The sequence below is a fragment of the Telmatherina bonti genome (assembly GCF_933228915.1).
Source record: "Telmatherina bonti genome assembly, chromosome: 23".
Lineage (NCBI taxonomy): Eukaryota > Metazoa > Chordata > Actinopteri > Atheriniformes > Telmatherinidae > Telmatherina > Telmatherina bonti.
In genome coordinates this window covers 31,367,287-31,383,418 of record NC_136632.1, presented here as the reverse complement: position 1 = coordinate 31,383,418, position 16,132 = coordinate 31,367,287, and positions in this window count along the sequence as shown.

The window sequence follows — 16,132 nt, the reverse complement described above, 5'->3', positions numbered from 1 at the left end:
CACATCTCCGTCACGTCTCCATCACGTCTCCATCACATCTCCGTCACATCTCCATCACATCTCCGTCACGTCTCCGTCACGTCTACGTCACGTCTCCATCACATCTCCCTCACATCTCCATCACGTCTCCATCACATCTCCATCACATCTCCGTCACGTCTCCATCACGTCTCCATCACATCTCCGTCACGTCTCCATCACATCTCCATCACATCTCCGTCACGTCTCCATCACGTCTCCATCACATCTCCGTCTCGTCTCCGTCACATCTCCGTCACGTCTCCATCACATCTCCGTCACGTCTCCATCACATCTCCGTCACGTCTCCATCACGTCTCCGTCACGTCTCCATCATGTCTCCATCACATCTCCATCACGTCTCCGTCACATCTCCGTCATGTCTCCGTCACGTGTCCGTCACGTCTCCATCACGTCTCCATCACGTCTCCATCACGTCTCCATCACGTCTCCATCACGTCTCCATCACATCTCCATCACATCTCCATCACATCTCCATCACATCTCCGTCACGTCTCCATCACGTCTCCATCACGTCTCCATCACATCTCCATCACGTCTCCGTCACATCTCCATCACATCTCCATCACATCTCCGTCACGTCTCCATCACGTCTCCATCACGTCTCCATCACATCTCCATCACGTCTCCGTCATGTCTCCATCACATCTCCATCACATCTCCGTCACGTCTCCGTCATGTCTCCATCACATCTCCATCACATCTCCGTCACGTCTCCGTCATGTCTCCATCACATCTCCATCACATCTCCATCACATCTCCGTCATGTCTCCATCACATCTCCATCACATCTCCATCACATCTCCGTCACGTCTCCGTCATGTCTCCATCACATCTCCATCACATCTCCATCACATCTCCGTCACATCTCCGTCATGTCTCCATCACATCTCCGTCACATCTCCGTCACGTCTCCGTCACGTCTCCATCACGTCTCCATCACATCTCCATCACATCTCCATCACATCTCCGTCACGTCTCCGTCACGTCTCCGTCACGTCTCCGTCACGTCTCCATCACGTCTCCGTCATGTCTCCATCACATCTCCATCACATCTCCGTCACATCTCCGTCATGTCTCCATCACATCTCCATCACATCTCCATCACATCTCCGTCACGTCTCCGTCACGTCTCCGTCACGTCTCCGTCACGTCTCCATCACGTCTCCATCACATCTCCATCACGTCTCCGTCACGTCTCCATCACGTCTCCATCACATCTCCATCACGTCTCCGTCACGTCTCCGTCACGTCTCCATCACGTCTCCATCACATCTCCATCACGTCTCCATCACGTCTCCATCACATCTCCATCACGTCTCCGTCACGTCTCCGTCACGTCTCCATCACATCTCCGTCACGTCTCCATCACATCTCCGTCAAGTCTCCATCACGTCTCCGTCACGTCTCCGTCACGTCTCCATCACATCTCCATCACATCTCCATCACATCTCCGTCACGTCTCCATCACGTCTCCGTCACATCTCCATCACGTCTCCATCACGTCTCCGTCACATCTCCATCACGTCTCCGTCACGTCTCCATCACATCTCCTTCACATCTCCATCATATCTCCATCACATCTCCGTCACGTCTCCATCACATCTCCATCACGTCTCCATCACGTCTCCGTCACATCTCCATCACGTCTCCATCACGTCTCCGTCACATCTCCATCACGTCTCCGTCACGTCTCCATCACATCTCCATCACATCTCCATCACATCTCCATCACGTCTCCATCATATCTCCATCACATCTCCGTCACGTCTCCATCACATCTCCATCACGTCTCCATCACATCTCTGTCACGTCTCCATCACATCTCCATCACATCTCCATCACGTCTCCATCACATCTCCCTCACGTCTCCATCACATCTCCATCACATCTCCATCACGTCTCCATCACGTCTCCATCACATCTCCATCACGTCTCCATCAAGTCTCCATCACATCTCCATCACATCTCCATCACGTCTCCATCACGTCTCCATCACTTCTCTGTCACGTCTCCATCACGTCTCCATCACTTCTCCGTCACGTCTCCATCACGTCTCCATGACGTCTCCATCACTTCTCCGTCACGTCTCCATCACGTCTCCATGACGTCTCCATCACATCTCCATCACATCTCCATCACGTCTCCATCACGTCTCCATCACTTCTCTGTCACGTCTCCATCACGTCTCCATCACATCTCCATCACGTCTCCATCACGTCTCCATCACGTCTCCGTCACGTCTCCATCACATCTCCATCACGTCTCCATCACGTCTCCTTCACGTCTCCATCACATCTCCATCACGTCTCCGTCACGTCTCCATCACATCTCCATCACGTCTCCGTCACATCTCCATCACATCTCCATCACGTCTCCATCACGTCTCCATGACGTCTCCATCACATCTCCATCACATCTCCATCACGTCTCCATCACATCTCCATCACGTCTCCATCACATCTCCATCACGTCTCCGTCACGTCTCCATCACATCTCCATCACGTCTCCGTCACATCTCCATCACATCTCCATCACGTCTCCTTCACGTCTCCATCACATCTCCGTCACGTCTCCGTCACATCTCCGTCACGTCTCCGTCACATCTCCGTCACGTCTCTGTCACGTCTCCATCACATCTCCATCACGTCTCCATCACATCTCCATCACATCTCCGTCACGTCTAAGTCACGTCTCCATCACATCTCCATCACGTCTCCGTCACATCTCCGTCACGTCTCCGTCACATCTCCGTCACGTCTCCGTCACGTCTCCATCACATCTCCATCACGTCTCCATCACATCTCCATCACATCTCCATCACGTCTCCGTCACGTCTCCGTCACGTCTCCATCACGTCTCCGTCACGTCTCCGTCACGTCTCCATCACGTCTCCGTCACGTCTCCATCACATCTCCGTCACGTCTCCGTCACATCTCCGTCACTTCTCCGTCACATCTCCATCACGTCTCCATCACATCTCCATCACGTCTCCATCACGTCTCCATCACGTCTCCATCACATCTCCGTCACGTCTCCGTCACGTCTCCATCACATCTCCATCACATCTCCGTCACGTCTCCGTCACATCTCCATCACATCTCCGTCACGTCTCCATCACGTCTCCATCACATCTCCATCACATCTCCGTCACGTCTCCGTCACATCTCCATCACATCTCCGTCACGTCTCCATCACGTCTCCATCACATCTCCATCACATCTCCGTCACGTCTCCGTCACGTCTACGTCACGTCTCCATCACATCTCCCTCACATCTCCATCACGTCTCCATCACATCTCCATCACATCTCCGTCACGTCTCCATCACGTCTCCATCACATCTCCGTCACGTCTCCATCACATCTCCATCACATCTCCATCACGTCTCCGTCACATCTCCATCACATCTCCGTCACGTCTACGTCACGTCTCCATCACATCTCCGTCACGTCTCCATCACGTCTCCATCACATCTCCATCACGTCTCCGTCACATCTCCGTCACGTCTCCATCACATCTCCGTCATGTCTCCATCACATCTCCGTCATGTCTCCATCACGTCTCCGTCACGTCTCCATCACATCTCCATCACATCTCCGTCACGTCTCCGTCACATCTCCATCACATCTCCGTCACGTCTCCATCACGTCTCCATCACATCTCCATCACATCTCCGTCACGTCTCCGTCACATCTCCATCACATCTCCGTCACGTCTCCATCACGTCTCCATCACATCTCCATCACATCTCCGTCACGTCTCCGTCACGTCTACGTCACGTCTCCATCACATCTCCCTCACATCTCCATCACGTCTCCATCACATCTCCATCACATCTCCGTCACGTCTCCATCACGTCTCCATCACATCTCCGTCACGTCTCCATCACATCTCCATCACATCTCCATCACGTCTCCGTCACATCTCCATCACATCTCCGTCACGTCTACGTCACGTCTCCATCACATCTCCGTCACGTCTCCATCACGTCTCCATCACATCTCCATCACGTCTCCGTCACATCTCCGTCACGTCTCCATCACATCTCCGTCACGTCTCCATCACATCTCCGTCATGTCTCCATCACGTCTCCGTCACGTCTCCATCACGTCTCCATCACATCTCCGTCACGTCTCCGTCACATCTCCGTCATGTCTCCGTCACGTGTCCGTCACGTCTCCATCACGTCTCCATCACATCTCCATCACGTCTCCATCACGTCTCCATCACATCTCCATCACGTCTCCGTCACGTCTCCATCACGTCTCCATCACATCTCCATCACATCTCCATCACGTCTCCATCACATCTCCATCACGTCTCCATCACGTCTCCATCACATCTCCGTCACGTCTCCGTCACGTCTCCATCACATCTCCGTCACGTCTCCGTCACATCTCCATCACATCTCCGTCACGTCTCCGTCACATCTCCATCACATCTCCGTCACGTCTCCATCACGTCTCCATCACATCTCCGTCACATCTCCGTCACGTCTCCGTCACGTCTACGTCACGTTTCCATCACATCTCCATCACGTCTCCATCACATCTCCATCACGTCTCCATCACGTCTCCATCACATCTCCATCACGTCTCCGTCACGTCTCCATCACGTCTCCATCACATCTCCATCACATCTCCATCATTTCTCCATCACATCTCCATCACGTCTCCATCACGTCTCCATCACATCTCCGTCACGTCTCCGTCACGTCTCCATCACATCTCCGTCACGTCTCCGTCACATCTCCATCACATCTCCGTCACGTCTCCGTCACATCTCCATCACATCTCCATCACATCTCCATCACGTCTCCATCACATCTCCATCACATCTCCATCACATCTCCGTCACGTCTACGTCACGTTTCCATCACATCTCCGTCACGTCTCCATCACGTCTCCATCACATCTCCGTCACGTCTCCATCACGTCTCCATCACATCTCCGTCACATCTCCATCACATCTCCGTCACGTCTCCGTCACGTCTACGTCACGTCTCCATCACATCTCCCTCACATCTCCATCACGTCTCCATCACATCTCCATCACATCTCCGTCACGTCTCCATCACGTCTCCATCACATCTCCGTCACGTCTCCATCACATCTCCATCACATCTCCATCACGTCTCCGTCACATCTCCGTCACGTCTCCATCACATCTCCGTCACGTCTCCATCACGTCTCCATCACATCTCCATCACGTCTCCGTCACATCTCCGTCACGTCTCCATCACATCTCCGTCACGTCTCCATCACATCTCCGTCATGTCTCCATCACGTCTCCGTCACGTCTCCATCACGTCTCCATCACATCTCCCTCACGTCTCCGTCACATCTCCGTCATGTCTCCGTCACGTGTCCGTCACGTCTCCTTCACGTCTCCATCACATCTCCATCACGTCTCCATCACGTCTCCATCACATCTCCATCACGTCTCCGTCACGTCTCCATCACGTCTCCATCACATCTCCATCACATCTCCATCACGTCTCCATCACATCTCCATCACGTCTCCATCACATCTCCATCACATCTCCATCACATCTCCATCACATCTCCGTCACGTCTCCATCACGTCTCCATCACGTCTCCATCACATCTCCATCACGTCTCCGTCATGTCTCCATCACATCTCCATCACATCTCCGTCACGTCTCCGTCACGTCTCCATCACATCTCCATCACATCTCCATCACATCTCCGTCACGTCTCCGTCATGTCTCCATCACATCTCCATCACATCTCCATCACATCTCCGTCATGTCTCCATCACATCTCCATCACATCTCCATCACATCTCCGTCACGTCTCCGTCATGTCTCCATCACATCTCCATCACATCTCCATCACATCTCCGTCACATCTCCGTCATGTCTCCATCACATCTCCGTCACATCTCCGTCACGTCTCCATCACGTCTCCATCACGTCTCCATCACATCTCCATCACGTCTCCGTCACGTCTCCATCACATCTCCATCACATCTCCGTCACATCTCCGTCATGTCTCCATCACATCTCCATCACATCTCCATCACATCTCCGTCACGTCTCCGTCATGTCTCCATCACATCTCCATCACATCTCCGTCACGTCTCCGTCATGTCTCCATCACATCTCCATCACATCTCCATCACATCTCCGTCACGTCTCCATCACGTCTCCATCACGTCTCCATCACATCTCCATCACGTCTCCGTCATGTCTCCATCACGTCTCCATCACATCTCCATCACGTCTCCATCACGTCTCCGTCACATCTCCATCACGTCTCCGTCACATCTCCATCACGTCTCCATCACGTCTCCGTCACATCTCCATCACGTCTCCGTCACGTCTCCATCACATCTCCTTCACATCTCCATCATATCTCCATCACATCTCCGTCACGTCTCCATCACATCTCCATCATATCTCCATCACATCTCCATCACGTCTCCATCATATCTCCATCACATCTCCGTCACGTCTCCATCACATCTCCATCACATCTCCATCACATCTCCATCACATCTCCGTCACGTCTCCATCACATCTCCCTCACGTCTCCATCACATCTCCATCACATCTCCATCACGTCTCCATCAAGTCTCCATCACATCTCCATCACATCTCCATCACATCTCCATCACGTCTCCATCACTTCTCCGTCACGTCTCCATCACGTCTCCATCACTTCTCCGTCACGTCTCCATCACGTCTCCATGACGTCTCCATCACTTCTCCGTCACGTCTCCATCACGTCTCCATGACGTCTCCATCACATCTCCATCACATTTCCATCACGTCTCCATCACGTCTCCATCACATCTCCGTCACGTCTCCATCACATCTCCATCACGTCTCCATCACATCTCCTTCACGTCTCCATCACATCTCCATCACGTCTCCGTCACATCTCCATCACGTCTCCATCACATCTCCATCACATCTCCGTCACGTGTCCATCACGTCTCCATCACATCTCCGTCATGTCTCCATCATGTCTCCGTCACGTCTCCATCACGTCTCCATCACATCTCCATCACGTCTCCGTCACGTCTCCGTCACGTCTCCATCACGTCTCCATCACATCTCCATCACGTCTCCGTCACGTCTCCATCACATCTCCGTCATGTCTCCATCACGTCTCCGTCACGTCTCCGTCACGTCTCCATCACATCTCCATCACATCTCCATCACATCTCCGTCACGTCTCCATCACGTCTCCATCACGTCTCCATCACATCTCCATCACGTCTCCATCACATCTCCATCACGTCTCCATCACGTCTCCGTCACATCTCCATCACGTCTCCATCACGTCTCCGTCACATCTCCATCACGTCTCCGTCACGTCTCCATCACATCTCCTTCACGTCTCCATCATATCTCCATCACATCTCCGTCACGTCTCCATCACATCTCCATCACGTCTCCATCACGTCTCCGTCACATCTCCATCACGTCTCCATCACGTCTCCGTCACATCTCCATCACGTCTCCGTCACGTCTCCATCACATCTCCATCACATCTCCATCACATCTCTATCACGTCTCCATCATATCTCCATCACATCTCCGTCACGTCTCCGTCACGTCTCCGTCACGTCTCCATCACATCTCTGTCACGTCTCCATCACATCTCCATCACATCTCCATCACATCTCCATCACGTCTCCATCACATCTCCCTCACGTCTCCATCACATCTCCATCACATCTCCATCACGTCTCCATCACGTCTCCATCACATCTCCATCACGTCTCCATCAAGTCTCCATCACATCTCCATCACATCTCCATCACGTCTCCATCACGTCTCCATCACTTCTCTGTCACGTCTCCATCACGTCTCCATCACTTCTCCGTCACGTCTCCATCACGTCTCCATGACGTCTCCATCACTTCTCCGTCACGTCTCCATCACGTCTCCATGACGTCTCCATCACATCTCCATCACATCTCCATCACGTCTCCATCACGTCTCCATCACATCTCCGTCACGTCTCCATCACATCTCCATCACGTCTCCATCACATCTCCTTCACGTCTCCATCACATCTCCATCACGTCTCCGTCACGTCTCCATCACATCTCCGTCACGTCTCCGTCACATCTCCATCACATCTCCATCACGTCTCCATCACGTCTCCATGACGTCTCCATCACATCTCCATCACATCTCCATCACGTCTCCATCACATCTCCATCACGTCTCCATCACATCTCCATCACGTCTCCGTCACGTCTCCATCACATCTCCATCACGTCTCCGTCACATCTCCATCACATCTCCATCACGTCTCCATCACGTCTCCATGACGTCTCCATCACATCTCCATCACATCTCCATCACATCTCCATCACGTCTCCATCACGTCTCCATGACGTCTCCATCACGTCTCCATCACATCTCCATCACATCTCCATCACGTCTCCATCACGTCTCCATGACGTCTCCATCACATCTCTATCACATCTCCATCACATCTCCATCACATCTCCATCACGTCTCCATCACATCTCCGTCACGTCTCCATCACGTCTCCATCACATCTCCTTCACGTCTCCATCACATCTCCATCACGTCTCCGTCACGTCTCCATCACATCTCCATCACGTCTCCATCACATCTCCATCACATCTCCATCACGTCTCCATCACGTCTCCGTCACGTCTCCATCACATCTCCATCACGTCTCCATCACATCTCCATCACATCTCCATCACGTCTCCATCACATCTCCTTCACGTCTCCATCACATCTCCATCACGTCTCCATCACGTCTCCATCACGTCTCCATCACGTCTCCATCACATCTCCGTCACGTCTCCATCACATCTCCATCACGTCTCCATCACATCTCCATCACATCTCCATCACGTCTCCATCACATCTCCTTCACGTCTCCATCACATCTCCATCACGTCTCCGTCACATCTCCGTCACGTCTCCGTCACATCTCCGTCACGTCTCCGTCACGTCTCCATCACATCTCCATCACGTCTCCATCACATCTCCATCACATCTCCGTCACTTCTACGTCACGTCTCCATCACATCTCCATCACGTCTCCGTCACATCTCCGTCACGTCTCCGTCACATCTCCGTCACGTCTCCGTCACGTCTCCATCACATCTCCATCACGACTCCATCACATCTCCATCACATCTCCATCACGTCTCCGTCACGTCTCCGTCATGTCTCCATCACGTCTCCGTCACGTCTCCATCACGTCTCCATCACATCTCCGTCACGTCTCCATCACATCTCCGTCACGTCTCCATCACATCTCCGTCACTTCTCCGTCACATCTCCATCACGTCTCCATCACGTCTCCATCACATCTCCGTCACGTCTCCGTCACATCTCCATCACATCTCCATCACATCTCCATCACGTCTCCATCACATCTCTATCACATCTCCGTCACGTCTCCATCACATCTCCATCACATCTCCGTCACATGTCCATCACATGTCCATCACATCTCCATCACATCTCCATCACATCTCCATCACGTCTCCATCACATCTCCATCACATCTCTATCACATCTCCGTCACGTCTCCATCACATCTCCATCACATCTCCATCACATCTCTATCACATCTCCGTCACATCTCCATCACATCTCTATCACATCTCCGTCACATCTCTATCACATCTCCATCACATCTCTATCACATCTCCGTCACATCTCCATCACATCTCTATCACATCTCCGTCACGTCTCCATCACATCTCCATCACATCTCTATCACATCTCCATCACATCTCCATCACATCTCCATCACATCTCTATCACATCTCTATCACATCTCCGTCACATCTCCATCACATCTCCATCACATCTCCATCACATCTCTATCACATCTAAGTCACAACTCCATCACATCTCTATCACATCTCCGTCACGTCTCCATCACATCTCCATCACATCTCCATCACATCTCTATCACATTTCCGTCACGTCTCCATCACATCTCCATCACACCTCCATCACATGTCCATCACATCTCCATCACGTCTCCATCACATCTCCATCACGTCTCCATCAAGTCTCCATCACATCTCCATCACATCTCCATCACGTCTCCATCACGTCTCCATCACTTCTCTGTCACGTCTCCATCACGTCTCCATCACATCTCCATCACACCTCCATCACATCTCCATCACATCTCCATCACGTCTCCATCACATCTCCATCACGTCTCCATCAAGTCTCCATCACATCTCCATCACATCTCCATCACGTCTCCATCACGTCTCCATCACTTCTCCGTCACGTCTCCATCACTTCTCCGTCACGTCTCCATCACGTCTCCATGACGTCTCCATCACTTCTCCGTCACGTCTCCATCACGTCTCCATGACGTCTCCATCACATCTCCATCACATCTCCATCACGTCTCCATCACGTCTCCATCACATCTCCGTCACGTCTCCATCACATCTCCATCACGTCTCCATCACATCTCCTTCACGTCTCCATCACGTCTCCATCACGTCTCCATCACATCTCCGTCACGTCTCCATCACATCTCCATCACGTCTCCATCACATCTCCTTCACGTCTCCATCACATCTCCTTCACGTCTCCATCACATCTCCATCACGTCTCCGTCACGTCTCCATCACATCTCCATCACGTCTCCGTCACATCTCCATCACATCTCCATCACGTCTCCATCACGTCTCCATGACGTCTCCATCACATCTCCATCACATCTCCATCACGTCTCCATCACATCTCCATCACGTCTCCATCACATCTCCATCACGTCTCCGTCACGTCTCCATCACATCTCCATCACGTCTCCGTCACATCTCCATCACATCTCCATCACGTCTCCATCACGTCTCCATGACGTCTCCATCACATCTCCATCACATCTCCATCACATCTCCATCACATCTCCATCACGTCTCCATCACGTCTCCATGACGTCTCCATCATGTCTCCATCACATCTCCATCACATCTCCATCACGTCTCCATCACGTCTCCATGACGTCTCCATCACATCTCTATCACATCTCCATCACATCTCCATCACATCTCCATCACGTCTCCATCACATCTCCGTCACGTCTCCATCACATCTCCATCACGTCTCCATCACATCTCCTTCACGTCTCCATCACATCTCCATCACGTCTCCATCACATCTCCATCACGTCTCCATCACGTCTCCATCACATCTCCATCACATGTCCATCACATCTCCATCACATCTCCATCACATCTCCATCACATCTCTATCACATCTCCGTCACGTCTCCATCACATCTCCATCACATCTCCGTCACATGTCCATCACATGTCCATCACATCTCCATCACATCTCCATCACATCTCCATCACGTCTCCATCACATCTCCATCACATCTCTATCACATCTCCGTCACGTCTCCATCACATCTCCATCACATCTCCATCACATCTCCATCACATCTCTATCACATCTCCGTCACATCTCCATCACATCTCTATCACATCTCCGTCACATCTCTATCACATCTCCATCACATCTCTATCACATCTCCGTCACATCTCCATCACATCTCTATCACATCTCCGTCACGTCTCCATCACATCTCCATCACATCTCTATCACATCTCCATCACATCTCCATCACATCTCCATCACATCTCTATCACATCTCTATCACATCTCCGTCACATCTCCATCACATCTCTATCACATCTCCATCACATCTCCATCACATCTCTATCACATCTAAGTCACAACTCCATCACATCTCTATCACATCTCCGTCACGTCTCCATCACATCTCCATCACATCTCCATCACATCTCTATCACATCTCCGTCACGTCTCCATCACATCTCCATCACACCTCCATCACATGTCCATCACATCTCCATCACATCTCCATCACATCTCCATCACGTCTCCGTCACGTCTCCATCACATCTCCATCACATGTCCATCACATCTCCATCACATCTCTATCACATCTCCGTCACGTCTCCATCACCTCTCCATCACGTCTCCATCACATCTCCATCACATGTCCATCACATGTCCATCACATCTCCATCACATCTCCATCACGTCTCCGTCACATCTCCATCACATCTCCATCACATCTCCATCACATCTCCATCACATCTCCGTCACGTCTCCGTCACGTCTCCATCACATCTCCATCACATCTCCATCACATCTCCATCACATCTCCATCACGTCTCCGTCACATCTCCGTCACGTCTCCGTCACATCTCCGTCACGTCTCCGTCACGTCTCCATCACGTCTCCATCACATCTCCATCACGACTCCATCACATCTCCATCACATCTCCATCACGTCTCCGTCACGTCTCCGTCATGTCTCCATCACGTCTCCGTCACGTCTCCATCACGTCTCCATCACATCTCCGTCACGTCTCCATCACATCTCCGTCACGTCTCCATCACATCTCCGTCACTTCTCCGTCACATCTCCATCACGTCTCCATCACGTCTCCATCACATCTCCGTCACGTCTCCATCACATCTCCATCACATGTCCATCACATCTCCATCACATCTCCATCACGTCTCCATCACGTCTCCATCACATCTCCATCACATGTCCATCACATCTCCATCACATCTCCATCACATCTCCATCACATCTCTATCACATCTCCGTCACGTCTCCATCACATCTCCATCACATCTCCGTCACATGTCCATCACATGTCCATCACATCTCCATCACATCTCCATCACATCTCCATCACGTCTCCATCACATCTCCATCACATCTCTATCACATCTCCGTCACGTCTCCATCACATCTCCATCACATCTCCATCACATCTCCATCACATCTCTATCACATCTCCGTCACATCTCCATCACATCTCTATCACATCTCCGTCACATCTCTATCACATCTCCATCACATCTCTATCACATCTCCGTCACATCTCCATCACATCTCTATCACATCTCCGTCACGTCTCCATCACATCTCCATCACATCTCTATCACATCTCCATCACATCTCCATCACATCTCCATCACATCTCTATCACATCTCTATCACATCTCCGTCACATCTCCATCACATCTCTATCACATCTCCATCACATCTCCATCACATCTCTATCACATCTAAGTCACAACTCCATCACATCTCTATCACATCTCCGTCACGTCTCCATCACATCTCCATCACATCTCCATCACATCTCTATCACATCTCCGTCACGTCTCCATCACATCTCCATCACACCTCCATCACATGTCCATCACATCTCCATCACATCTCCATCACATCTCCATCACGTCTCCGTCACGTCTCCATCACATCTCCATCACATGTCCATCACATCTCCATCACATTTCTATCACATCTCCGTCACGTCTCCATCACCTCTCCATCACGTCTCCATCACGTCTCCGTCACGTCTCCATCACATCTCCATCACATGTCCATCACATGTCCATCACATCTCCATCACATCTCCATCACGTCTCCGTCACATCTCCATCACATCTCCATCACATCTCCATCACATCTCCATCACATCTCCGTCACGTCTCCGTCACGTCTCCATCACATCTCCATCACATCTCCATCACATCTCCATCACATCTCCATCACATCTCCGTCACGTCTCCGTCACATCTCCTTCACATGTCCATCACATCTCTATCACATCTCCATCACATCTCCATCACATCTCTATCACATCTCCGTCACGTCTCCATCACATCTCCGTCACGTCTCCATCACATCTCCATCACATCTCCATCACATCTCCATCACGTCTCCATCACGTCTCCATCACATCTCCATCACGTCTCTGTCACATCTCCATCACATCTCCATCACATCTCCATCACATCTCTATCACATCTCCGTCACGTCTCCATCACATCTCCGTCACGTCTCCATCACATCTCCATCACATCTCCATCACATCTCCATCACATCTCTATCACATCTCCGTCACGTCTCCATCACATCTCCATCACATCTCCATCACATCTCCATCACATCTCCGTCACGTCTCAATCACATCTCCATCACATGTCCATCACATCTCCATCACATCTCCATCACGTCTCCATCACGTCTCCATCACATCTCCATCACATGTCCATCACTTCTCCGTCACATCTCCATCACGTCTCCATCACGTCTCCATCACATCTCCATCACATCTCCATCACTTCTCCGTCACATCTCCATCACGTCTCCATCACGTCTCCATCACATCTCCGTCACGTCTCCGTCACATCTCCATCACATGTCCATCACATCTCCATCACATCTCCATCACGTCTCCATCACATCTCCATCACATGTCCATCACATCTCCATCACATCTCCATCACATCTCCATCACGTCTCCATCACGTCTCCATCACATCTCCATCACATCTCCATCACATCTCTATCACATCTCCGTCACGTCTCCATCACATCTCCATCACGTCTCCATCACATCTCCATCACATCTCCATCACGTCTCCGTCACATCTCCGTCACATCTCCATCACATCTCCATCACGTCTCCATCACATCTCCATCACGTCTCCATCACGTCTCCATCACATCTCCATGACGTCTCCGTCACGTCTCCGTCACATCTCCATCACATCTCCGTCACGTCTCCGTCACATCTCCATCACATCTCCGTCACGTCTCCGTCACATCTCCGTCACATCTCCATCACGTCTCCGTCACATCTCCGTCACATCTCCATCACATCTCCGTCACGTCTACGTCACGTCTCCATCACATCTCCATCACGTCTCCATCACGTCTCTGTAATGTCTCCATCACATCTCCATCACGTCTCCATCACATCTCCATCACGTCTCCATCACATCTCCATCACATCTCCATCACGTCTCCATCACGTCTCCATCACATCTCCGTCACGTCTCCGTCACATCTCCATCACATCTCCATCACATCTCCGTCACGTCTCCATCACATCTCCGTCACGTCTCCATCACATCTCCATCACATCTCCATCACATCTCCATCACGTCTCCATCACGTCTCCATCACATCTCCATCACATGTCCATCACATCTCCATCACATCTCCATCACATCTCCATCACATCTCTATCACATCTCCGTCACGTCTCCATCACATCTCCATCACATCTCCATCACTTCTCCGTCACATCTCCATCACGTCTCCATCACATCTCCATCACATCTCCGTCACGTCTCCATCACATCTCCATCACATGTCCATCACGTCTCCATCACATCTCCATCACATCTCCGTCACGTCTCCATCACATCTCCATCACATCTCCATCACGTCTCCATCACGTCTCCATCACATCTCCATCACATCTCTATCACATCTCCGTCACGTCTCCGTCACATCTCCATCACATCTCCATCACATCTCCGTCACGTCTCCATCACATCTCCATCACATCTCCATCACGTCTCCATCACGTCTCCATCACATCTCCATCACATGTCCATCACATCTCCATCACATCTCCATCACATCTCCATCACATCTCTATCACATCTCCGTCACATCTCCATCACATCTCCATCACATCTCCATCACGTCTCCATCACATGTCCATCACTTCTCCGTCACATCTCCATCACATCTCCATCACATGTCCATCACTTCTCCATCACATCTCCGTCACGTCTCCATCACATCTCCATCACATCTCCATCACTTCTCCGTCACATCTCCATCACGTCTCCATCACATCTCCATCACGTCTCCATCACGTCTCCATCACATCTCCATCACATCTCCATCACTTCTCCGTCACATCTCCATCACGTCTCCATCACGTCTCCATCACATCTCCGTCACGTCTCCATCACATCTCCATCACATGTCCATCACATCTCCATCACATCTCCATCACGTCTCCATCACGTCTCCATCACATCTCCATCACATGTCCATCACATCTCCATCACATCTCCATCACGTCTCCATCACGTCTCCATCACATCTCCATCACATCTCCATCACATCTCCATCACGTCTCCATCACGTCTCCATCACATCTCCATCACATCTCCATCACGTCTCCATCACGTCTCCATCACATCTCCATCACATCTCCATCACATC